Source organism: Podarcis muralis, chromosome 5 (genome assembly GCF_964188315.1).
Source record: "Podarcis muralis chromosome 5, rPodMur119.hap1.1, whole genome shotgun sequence".
Lineage (NCBI taxonomy): Eukaryota > Metazoa > Chordata > Lepidosauria > Squamata > Lacertidae > Podarcis > Podarcis muralis.
Window position 1 is genome coordinate 18,328,101 of NC_135659.1, and position 12,262 is coordinate 18,340,362.

Genomic DNA, 12,262 nt, shown 5'->3' on the forward strand with positions numbered 1-12,262 from the left:
ATATTTTTGATGAAATTGTGACCCCGGGGCTTAGGGATTTTTTCAAAAAAATCTTTTTCTGCCGGTTTAGTTGTCGAGGGCTGATTTCTTTTCCTGTGATAAAAAGCCTTCTGTTTCGACCGCCAAACCTCTCAGGGGAGCATTTGCAACCGTTTGGTACCATTTTTGAGTGAATTGCCGAAAGTCAGATTTTTGATGAAATTGTGACCCCGGGGCTTAGGGATTTTTTCAAAAAAGTCTTTTTCTGCCGGTTGACTTGTCGAGGGCTGATTTCTTTTCCTGTGATAAAAAGCCTTCTGTTTCGACCGCCAAACCTCTCAGGGGAGCATTTGCAACCGTTTGGTAACATTTTTTAGTGAATTGCCGAAAGTCATATTTTTGATGAAATTGTGACCCCGGGGCTTAGGGATTTTTTCAAAAAAATCTTTTTTGCCGGTTAAGTTGCCGAGGGCTGATTTCTTTTCCTGTGATAAAAAGCCTTCTGTTTCGACCGCCAAACCTCTCAGGGGAGCATTTGCAACCGTTTCGTACCATTTTTGAGTGAATTGCCGAAAGTCATATGTTTGATGAAATTGTGACCCCGGGGCTTAGGGATTTTTTCAAAAAAATCTTTTTCTGCCGGTTGACTTGTCGAGGGCTGATTTCTTTTCCTGTGATAAAAAGCCTTCTGTTTTGACCGCCAAACCTCTCAGGGGAGCATTTGCAACCGTTTCGTACCATTTTTGAGTGAATTGCCAAAAGTCATATTTTTGATGAAATTGTGACCCCGGGGCTTAGGGATTTTTTCAAAAAAATCTTTTTCTGCCGGTTAAGTTGCCGAGGGCTGATTTCTTTTCCTGTGATAAAAAGCCTTCTGTTTCGACCGCCAAACCTCTCAATGGAGCATTTGCAACCGTTTCGTACCATTTTTGAGTGAATTGCCGAAAGTCATATTTTTGATGAAATTGTAACCCCGGGGCTTAGGGATTTTTTCAAAAACTCTTTTTCTGCCGGTTGACTTGTCGAGGGCTGATTTCTTTTCCTGTGATAAAAAGCCTTCTGTTTCGACCGCCAAACCTCTCAGGGGAGCATTTGCAACCGTTTCGTACCATTTTTGAGTGAATTGCCGAAAGTCATATTTTTGATGAAATTGTGACCCCGGGGCTTAGGGATTTTTTCAAAAAAATCTTTTTCTGCCGGTTGACTTGTCGAGGGCTGATTTCTTTTCCTGTGATAAAAAGCCTTCTGTTTCGACCGCCAAACCTCTCAGGGGAGCATTTGCAACCGTTTGGTACCATTTTTGAGTGAATTGCCGAAAGTCATATTTTTGATGAAATTGTGACCCCGGGGCTTAGGGATTTTTTCAAAAAAATCTTTTTTGCCGGTTAAGTTGCCGAGGGCTGATTTCTTTTCCTGTGATAAAAAGCCTTCTGTTTCGACCGCCAAACCTCTCAGGGGAGCATTTGCAACCGTTTCGTACCATTTTTGAGTGAATTGCCGAAAGTCATATGTTTGATGAAATTGTGACCCCGGGGCTTAGGGATTTTTTCAAAAAAATCTTTTTTGCCGGTTAAGTTGCCGAGGGCTGATTTCCTTTCCTGTGATAAAAAGCCTTCTGTTTCGACCGCCAAACCTCTCAGGGGAGCATTTGCAACCGTTTCGTACCATTTTTGAGTGAATTGCCAAAAGTCATATTTTTGATGAAATTGTGACCCCGGGGCTTAGGGATTTTTTCAAAAAAATCTTTTTCTGCCGGTTGACTTGTCGAGGGCTTATTTCTTTTCCTGTGATAAAAAGCCTTCTGTTTCGACCGCCAAACCTCTCAGGGGAGCATTTGCAACCTTTTGGCACCATTTTTGAGTGAATTGCCGAAAGTCATATTTTTGATGAAATTGTGACCCCGGGGCTTAGGGATTTTTTCAAAAAAATCTTTTTTGCCGGTTAAGTTGCCGAGGGCTGATTTCTTTTCCTGTGATAAAAAGCCTTCTGTTTCGACCGCCAAACCTCTCAGGGGAGCATTTGCAACCTTTTGGCACCATTTTTGAGTGAATTGCTGAAAGTCATATTTTTGATGAAATTGTGACCCCGGGGCTTAGGGATTTTTTCAAAAAAATCTTTTTCTGCCGGTTGACTTGTCGAGGGCTGATTTCTTTTCCTGTGATAAAAAGCCTTCTGTTTCGACCGCCAAACCTCTCAGGGGAGCATTTGCAACCGTTTGGCACCATTTTTGAGTGAATTGCCGAAAGTCAGATTTTTGATGAAATTGTGACCCCGGGGCTTAGGGATTTTTTCAAAAAAATCTTTTTCCGCCGGTTGACTTGTCGAGGGCTGATTTCTTTTCCTGTGATAAAAAGCCTTCTGTTTCGACCGCCAAACCTCTCAGGGGAGCATTTGCAACCGTTTGGCACCATTTTTGAGTGAATTGCCGAAAGTCATATTTTTGATGAAATTGTGACCCCGGGGCTTAGGGATTTTTTCAAAAAAATCTTTTTCTGCCGGTTGACTTGTCGAGGGCTGATTTCTTTTCCTGTGATAAAAAGCCTTCTGTTTCGACTGCCAAACCTCTCAGGGGAGCATTTGCAACCTTTTGGCACCATTTTTGAGTGAATTGCCGAAAGTCATATTTTTGATGAAATTGTGACCCCGGGGCTTAGGGATTTTTTCAAAAAAATCTTTTTCTGCCGGTTTAGTTGTCGAGGGCTGATTTCTTTTCCTGTGATAAAAAGCCTTCTGTTTCGACCGCCAAACCTCTCAGGGGAGCATTTGCAACCGTTTGGTACCATTTTTGAGTGAATTGCCGAAAGTCAGATTTTTGATGAAATTGTGACCCCGGGGCTTAGGGATTTTTTCAAAAAAGTCTTTTTCTGCCGGTTGACTTGTCGAGGGCTGATTTCTTTTCCTGTGATAAAAAGCCTTCTGTTTCGACCGCCAAACCTCTCAGGGGAGCATTTGCAACCGTTTGGTAACATTTTTTAGTGAATTGCCGAAAGTCATATTTTTGATGAAATTGTGACCCCGGGGCTTAGGGATTTTTTCAAAAAAATCTTTTTTGCCGGTTAAGTTGCCGAGGGCTGATTTCTTTTCCTGTGATAAAAAGCCTTCTGTTTCGACCGCCAAACCTCTCAGGGGAGCATTTGCAACCGTTTCGTACCATTTTTGAGTGAATTGCCGAAAGTCATATGTTTGATGAAATTGTGACCCCGGGGCTTAGGGATTTTTTCAAAAAAATCTTTTTCTGCCGGTTGACTTGTCGAGGGCTGATTTCTTTTCCTGTGATAAAAAGCCTTCTGTTTTGACCGCCAAACCTCTCAGGGGAGCATTTGCAACCGTTTCGTACCATTTTTGAGTGAATTGCCAAAAGTCATATTTTTGATGAAATTGTGACCCCGGGGCTTAGGGATTTTTTCAAAAAAATCTTTTTCTGCCGGTTAAGTTGCCGAGGGCTGATTTCTTTTCCTGTGATAAAAAGCCTTCTGTTTCGACCGCCAAACCTCTCAATGGAGCATTTGCAACCGTTTCGTACCATTTTTGAGTGAATTGCCGAAAGTCATATTTTTGATGAAATTGTAACCCCGGGGCTTAGGGATTTTTTCAAAAACTCTTTTTCTGCCGGTTGACTTGTCGAGGGCTGATTTCTTTTCCTGTGATAAAAAGCCTTCTGTTTCGACCGCCAAACCTCTCAGGGGAGCATTTGCAACCGTTTCGTACCATTTTTGAGTGAATTGCCGAAAGTCATATTTTTGATGAAATTGTGACCCCGGGGCTTAGGGATTTTTTCAAAAAAATCTTTTTCTGCCGGTTGACTTGTCGAGGGCTGATTTCTTTTCCTGTGATAAAAAGCCTTCTGTTTCGACCGCCAAACCTCTCAGGGGAGCATTTGCAACCGTTTGGTACCATTTTTGAGTGAATTGCCGAAAGTCATATTTTTGATGAAATTGTGACCCCGGGGCTTAGGGATTTTTTCAAAAAAATCTTTTTTGCCGGTTAAGTTGCCGAGGGCTGATTTCTTTTCCTGTGATAAAAAGCCTTCTGTTTCGACCGCCAAACCTCTCAGGGGAGCATTTGCAACCGTTTCGTACCATTTTTGAGTGAATTGCCGAAAGTCATATGTTTGATGAAATTGTGACCCCGGGGCTTAGGGATTTTTTCAAAAAAATCTTTTTTGCCGGTTAAGTTGCCGAGGGCTGATTTCCTTTCCTGTGATAAAAAGCCTTCTGTTTCGACCGCCAAACCTCTCAGGGGAGCATTTGCAACCGTTTCGTACCATTTTTGAGTGAATTGCCAAAAGTCATATTTTTGATGAAATTGTGACCCCGGGGCTTAGGGATTTTTTCAAAAAAATCTTTTTCTGCCGGTTAAGTTGCCGAGGGCTGATTTCCTTTCCTGTGATAAAAAGCCTTCTGTTTCGACCGCCAAACCTCTCAGGGGAGCATTTGCAACCGTTTCGTACCATTTTTGAGTGAATTGCCAAAAGTCATATTTTTGATGAAATTGTGACCCCGGGGCTTAGGGATTTTTTCAAAAAAATCTTTTTCTGCCGGTTGACTTGTCGAGGGCTTATTTCTTTTCCTGTGATAAAAAGCCTTCTGTTTCGACCGCCAAACCTCTCAGGGGAGCATTTGCAACCTTTTGGCACCATTTTTGAGTGAATTGCCGAAAGTCATATTTTTGATGAAATTGTGACCCCGGGGCTTAGGGATTTTTTCAAAAAAATCTTTTTTGCCGGTTAAGTTGCCGAGGGCTGATTTCTTTTCCTGTGATAAAAAGCCTTCTGTTTCGACCGCCAAACCTCTCAGGGGAGCATTTGCAACCTTTTGGCACCATTTTTGAGTGAATTGCTGAAAGTCATATTTTTGATGAAATTGTGACCCCGGGGCTTAGGGATTTTTTCAAAAAAATCTTTTTCTGCCGGTTGACTTGTCGAGGGCTGATTTCTTTTCCTGTGATAAAAAGCCTTCTGTTTCGACCGCCAAACCTCTCAGGGGAGCATTTGCAACCGTTTGGCACCATTTTTGAGTGAATTGCCGAAAGTCAGATTTTTGATGAAATTGTGACCCCGGGGCTTAGGGATTTTTTCAAAAAAATCTTTTTCCGCCGGTTGACTTGTCGAGGGCTGATTTCTTTTCCTGTGATAAAAAGCCTTCTGTTTCGACCGCCAAACCTCTCAGGGGAGCATTTGCAACCGTTTGGCACCATTTTTGAGTGAATTGCCGAAAGTCATATTTTTGATGAAATTGTGACCCCGGGGCTTAGGGATTTTTTCAAAAAAATCTTTTTCTACCGGTTAAGTTGCCGAGGGCTGATTTCCTTTCCTGTGATAAAAAGCCTTCTGTTTCGACCGCCAAACCTCTCAGGGGAGCATTTGCAACCGTTTCGTACCATTTTTGAGTGAATTGCCAAAAGTCATATTTTTGATGAAATTGTGACCCCGGGGCTTAGGGATTTTTTCAAAAAAATCTTTTTCTGCCGGTTGACTTGTCGAGGGCTTATTTCTTTTCCTGTGATAAAAAGCCTTCTGTTTCGACCGCCAAACCTCTCAGGGGAGCATTTGCAACCTTTTGGCACCATTTTTGAGTGAATTGCCGAAAGTCATATTTTTGATGAAATTGTGACCCCGGGGCTTAGGGATTTTTTCAAAAAAATCTTTTTTGCCGGTTAAGTTGCCGAGGGCTGATTTCTTTTCCTGTGATAAAAAGCCTTCTGTTTCGACCGCCAAACCTCTCAGGGGAGCATTTGCAACCGTTTGGCACCATTTTTGAGTGAATTGCCGAAAGTCATATTTTTGATGAAATTGTGACCCCGGGGCTTAGGGATTTTTTCAAAAAAATCTTTTTTGCCGGTTAAGTTGCCGAGGGCTGATTTCTTTTCCTGTGATAAAAAGCCTTCTGTTTCGACCGCCAAACCTCTCAGGGGAGCATTTGCAACCGTTTGGCACCATTTTTGAGTGAATTGCCGAAAGTCAGATTTTTGATGAAATTGTGACCCCGGGGCTTAGGGATTTTTTCAAAAAAATCTTTTTCCGCCGGTTGACTTGTCGAGGGCTGATTTCTTTTCCTGTGATAAAAAGCCTTCTGTTTCGACCGCCAAACCTCTCAGGGGAGCATTTGCAACCGTTTGGCACCATTTTTGAGTGAATTGCCGAAAGTCATATTTTTGATGAAATTGTGACCCCGGGGCTTAGGGATTTTTTCAAAAAAATCTTTTTCTGCCGGTTGACTTGTCGAGGGCTGATTTCTTTTCCTGTGATAAAAAGCCTTCTGTTTCGACCGCCAAACCTCTCAGGGGAGCATTTGCAACCGTTTGGTAGCATTTTTGAGTGAATTGCCGAAAGTCATATTTTTGATGAAATTGTAACCCCGGGGCTTAGGGATTTTTTCAAAAACTCTTTTTCTGCCGGTTGACTTGTCGAGGGCTGATTTCTTTTCCTGTGATAAAAAGCCTTCTGTTTCGACCGCCAAACCTCTCAGGGGAGCATTTGCAACCGTTTGGTACCATTTTTGAGTGAATTGCCAAAAGTCATATTTTTGATGAAATTGTGACCCCGGGGCTTAGGGATTTTTTCAAAAAAATCTTTTTTGCCGGTTAAGTTGCCGAGGGCTGATTTCTTTTCCTGTGATAAAAAGCCTTCTGTTTCGACCGCCAAACCTCTCAGGGGAGCATTTGCAACCGTTTCGTACCATTTTTGAGTTAATTGCCGAAAGTCATATTTTTGATGAAATTGTGACCCCGGGGCTTAGGGATTTTTTCAAAAAAATCTTTTTCTACCGGTTGACTTGTCGAGGGCTGATTTCTTTTCCTTTGATAAAAAGCCTTCTGTTTCGACCGCCAAACCACTCAGGGGAGCATTTGCAACCTTTTGGCACCATATTTGAGTGAATTGCCGAAAGTCATATTTTTGATGAAATTGTGACCCCGGGGCTTAGGGATTTTTTCAAAAAAATCTTTTTTGCCGGTTAAGTTGCCGAGGGCTGATTTCTTTTCCTGTGATAAAAAGCCTTCTGTTTCGACCGCCAAACCTCTCAGGGGAGCATTTGCAACCGTTTCGTACCATTTTTGAGTGAATTGCCGAAAGTCATATTTTTGATGAAATTGTGACCCCGGGGCTTAGGGATTTTTTCAAAAAAATCTTTTTCTGCCGGTTGAGTTGTCGAGGGCTGATTTCTTTTCCTGTGATAAAAAGCCTTCTGTTTCGACTGCCAAACCTCTCAGGGGAGCATTTGCAACCGTTTGGCACCATTTTTGAATGAACTGCCGAAAGTCATATTTTTGATGAAATTGTGACCCCGGGGCTTAGGGATTTTTTCAAAAAAATCTTTTTCTGCCGGTTGACTTGTCGAGGGCTGATTTCTTTTCCTGTGATAAAAAGCCTTCTGTTTCGACCGCCAAACCTCTCAGGGGAGCATTTGCAACCGTTTCGTACCATTTTTGAGTGAATTGCCGAAAGTCATATTTTTGATGAAATTGTGACCCCGGGGCTTAGGGATTTTTTCAAAAAAATCTTTTTCTGCCGGTTGACTTGTCGAGGGCTGATTTCTTTTCCTGTGATAAAAAGCCTTCTGTTTCGACCGCCAAACCTCTCAGGGGAGCATTTGCAACCGTTTGGTACCATTTTTGAGTGAATTGCCGAAAGTCATATTTTTGATGAAATTGTGACCCCGGGGCTTAGGGATTTTTTCAAAAAAATCTTTTTTGCCGGTTAAGTTGCCGAGGGCTGATTTCTTTTCCTGTGATAAAAAGCCTTCTGTTTCGACCGCCAAACCTCTCAGGGGAGCATTTGCAACCGTTTCGTACCATTTTTGAGTGAATTGCCGAAAGTCATATGTTTGATGAAATTGTGACCCCGGGGCTTAGGGATTTTTTCAAAAAAATCTTTTTTGCCGGTTAAGTTGCCGAGGGCTGATTTCCTTTCCTGTGATAAAAAGCCTTCTGTTTCGACCGCCAAACCTCTCAGGGGAGCATTTGCAACCGTTTCGTACCATTTTTGAGTGAATTGCCAAAAGTCATATTTTTGATGAAATTGTGACCCCGGGGCTTAGGGATTTTTTCAAAAAAATCTTTTTCTGCCGGTTGACTTGTCGAGGGCTTATTTCTTTTCTTGTGATAAAAAGCCTTCTGTTTCGACCGCCAAACCTCTCAGGGGAGCATTTGCAACCTTTTGGCACCATTTTTGAGTGAATTGCCGAAAGTCATATTTTTGATGAAATTGTGACCCCGGGGCTTAGGGATTTTTTCAAAAAAATCTTTTTTGCCGGTTAAGTTGCCGAGGGCTGATTTCTTTTCCTGTGATAAAAAGCCTTCTGTTTCGACCGCCAAACCTCTCAGGGGAGCATTTGCAACCTTTTGGCACCATTTTTGAGTGAATTGCTGAAAGTCATATTTTTGATGAAATTGTGACCCCGGGGCTTAGGGATTTTTTCAAAAAAATCTTTTTCTGCCGGTTGACTTGTCGAGGGCTGATTTCTTTTCCTGTGATAAAAAGCCTTCTGTTTCGACCGCCAAACCTCTCAGGGGAGCATTTGCAACCGTTTGGCACCATTTTTGAGTGAATTGCCGAAAGTCAGATTTTTGATGAAATTGTGACCCCGGGGCTTAGGGATTTTTTCAAAAAAATCTTTTTCCGCCGGTTGACTTGTCGAGGGCTGATTTCTTTTCCTGTGATAAAAAGCCTTCTGTTTCGACCGCCAAACCTCTCAGGGGAGCATTTGCAACCGTTTGGCACCATTTTTGAGTGAATTGCCGAAAGTCATATTTTTGATGAAATTGTGACCCCGGGGCTTAGGGATTTTTTCAAAAAAATCTTTTTCTGCCGGTTGACTTGTCGAGGGCTGATTTCTTTTCCTGTGATAAAAAGCCTTCTGTTTCGACCGCCAAACCTCTCAGGGGAGCATTTGCAACCGTTTGGTAGCATTTTTGAGTGAATTGCCGAAAGTCATATTTTTGATGAAATTGTGACCCCGGGGCTTAGGGATTTTTTCAAAAAAATCTTTTTCTGCCGGTTGACTTGTCGAGGGCTGATTTCTTTTCCTGTGATAAAAAGCCTTCTGTTTCGACCGCCAAACCTCTCAGGGGAGCATTTGCAACCGTTTGGTACCATTTTTGAGTGAATTGCCGAAAGTCAGATTTTTGATGAAATTGTGACCCCGGGGCTTAGGGATTTTTTTAAAAAAATCTTTTTTGCCGGTTAAGTTGTCGAGGGCTGATTTCTTTTCCTGTGATAAAAAGCCTTCTGTTTCGACCGCCAAACCTCTCAGGGGAGCATTTGCAACCGTTTGGTACCATTTTTGAGTGAATTGCCAAAAGTCATATTTTTGATGAAATTGTGACCCCGGGGCTTAGGGATTTTTTCAAAAAAATCTTTTTTGCCGGTTAAGTTGCCGAGGGCTGATTTCTTTTCCTGTGATAAAAAGCCTTCTGTTTCGACCGCCAAACCTCTCAGGGGAGCATTTGCAACCGTTTCGTACCATTTTTGAGTTAATTGCCGAAAGTCATATTTTTGATGAAATTGTGACCCCGGGGCTTAGGGATTTTTTCAAAAAAATCTTTTTCTACCGGTTGACTTGTCGAGGGCTGATTTCTTTTCCTTTGATAAAAAGCCTTCTGTTTCGACCGCCAAACCACTCAGGGGAGCATTTGCAACCTTTTGGCACCATATTTGAGTGAATTGCCGAAAGTCATATTTTTGATGAAATTGTGACCCCGGGGCTTAGGGATTTTTTCAAAAAAATCTTTTTTGCCGGTTAAGTTGCCGAGGGCTGATTTCTTTTCCTGTGATAAAAAGCCTTCTGTTTCGACCGCCAAACCTCTCAGGGGAGCATTTGCAACCGTTTCGTACCATTTTTGAGTGAATTGCCGAAAGTCATATTTTTGATGAAATTGTGACCCCGGGGCTTAGGGATTTTTTCAAAAAAATCTTTTTCTGCCGGTTGAGTTGTCGAGGGCTGATTTCTTTTCCTGTGATAAAAAGCCTTCTGTTTCGACTGCCAAACCTCTCAGGGGAGCATTTGCAACCGTTTGGCACCATTTTTGAATGAACTGCCGAAAGTCATATTTTTGATGAAATTGTGACCCCGGGGCTTAGGGATTTTTTCAAAAAAATCTTTTTCTGCCGGTTGACTTGTCGAGGGCTGATTTCTTTTCCTGTGATAAAAAGCCTTCTGTTTCGACCGCCAAACCTCTCAGGGGAGCATTTGCAACCGTTTCGTACCATTTTTGAGTGAATTGCCGAAAGTCATATTTTTGATGAAATTGTGACCCCGGGGCTTAGGGATTTTTTCAAAAAAATCTTTTTCTGCCGGTTGACTTGTCGAGGGCTGATTTCTTTTCCTGTGATAAAAAGCCTTCTGTTTCGACCGCCAAACCTCTCAGGGGAGCATTTGCAACCGTTTGGTACCATTTTTGAGTGAATTGCCGAAAGTCATATTTTTGATGAAATTGTGACCCCGGGGCTTAGGGATTTTTTCAAAAAAATCTTTTTTGCCGGTTAAGTTGCCGAGGGCTGATTTCTTTTCCTGTGATAAAAAGCCTTCTGTTTCGACCGCCAAACCTCTCAGGGGAGCATTTGCAACCGTTTCGTACCATTTTTGAGTGAATTGCCGAAAGTCATATGTTTGATGAAATTGTGACCCCGGGGCTTAGGGATTTTTTCAAAAAAATCTTTTTTGCCGGTTAAGTTGCCGAGGGCTGATTTCCTTTCCTGTGATAAAAAGCCTTCTGTTTCGACCGCCAAACCTCTCAGGGGAGCATTTGCAACCGTTTCGTACCATTTTTGAGTGAATTGCCAAAAGTCATATTTTTGATGAAATTGTGACCCCGGGGCTTAGGGATTTTTTCAAAAAAATCTTTTTCTGCCGGTTAAGTTGCCGAGGGCTGATTTCCTTTCCTGTGATAAAAAGCCTTCTGTTTCGACCGCCAAACCTCTCAGGGGAGCATTTGCAACCGTTTCGTACCATTTTTGAGTGAATTGCCAAAAGTCATATTTTTGATGAAATTGTGACCCCGGGGCTTAGGGATTTTTTCAAAAAAATCTTTTTCTGCCGGTTGACTTGTCGAGGGCTTATTTCTTTTCTTGTGATAAAAAGCCTTCTGTTTCGACCGCCAAACCTCTCAGGGGAGCATTTGCAACCTTTTGGCACCATTTTTGAGTGAATTGCCGAAAGTCATATTTTTGATGAAATTGTGACCCCGGGGCTTAGGGATTTTTTCAAAAAAATCTTTTTTGCCGGTTAAGTTGCCGAGGGCTGATTTCTTTTCCTGTGATAAAAAGCCTTCTGTTTCGACCGCCAAACCTCTCAGGGGAGCATTTGCAACCTTTTGGCACCATTTTTGAGTGAATTGCTGAAAGTCATATTTTTGATGAAATTGTGACCCCGGGGCTTAGGGATTTTTTCAAAAAAATCTTTTTCTGCCGGTTGACTTGTCGAGGGCTGATTTCTTTTCCTGTGATAAAAAGCCTTCTGTTTCGACCGCCAAACCTCTCAGGGGAGCATTTGCAACCGTTTGGCACCATTTTTGAGTGAATTGCCGAAAGTCAGATTTTTGATGAAATTGTGACCCCGGGGCTTAGGGATTTTTTCAAAAAAATCTTTTTCCGCCGGTTGACTTGTCGAGGGCTGATTTCTTTTCCTGTGATAAAAAGCCTTCTGTTTCGACCGCCAAACCTCTCAGGGGAGCATTTGCAACCGTTTGGCACCATTTTTGAGTGAATTGCCGAAAGTCATATTTTTGATGAAATTGTGACCCCGGGGCTTAGGGATTTTTTCAAAAAAATCTTTTTCTGCCGGTTGACTTGTCGAGGGCTGATTTCTTTTCCTGTGATAAAAAGCCTTCTGTTTCGACCGCCAAACCTCTCAGGGGAGCATTTGCAACCGTTTGGTAGCATTTTTGAGTGAATTGCCGAAAGTCATATTTTTGATGAAATTGTGACCCCGGGGCTTAGGGATTTTTTCAAAAAAATCTTTTTCTGCCGGTTGACTTGTCGAGGGCTGATTTCTTTTCCTGTGATAAAAAGCCTTCTGTTTCGACCGCCAAACCTCTCAGGGGAGCATTTGCAACCGTTTGGTACCATTTTTGAGTGAATTGCCGAAAGTCAGATTTTTGATGAAATTGTGACCCCGGGGCTTAGGGATTTTTTTAAAAAAATCTTTTTTGCCGGTTAAGTTGTCGAGGGCTGATTTCTTTTCCTGTGATAAAAAGCCTTCTGTTTCGACCGCCAAACCTCTCAGGGGAGCATTTGCAACCGTTTCGTACCATTTTTGAGTGAATTGCCGAAAGTCATATTTTTGAT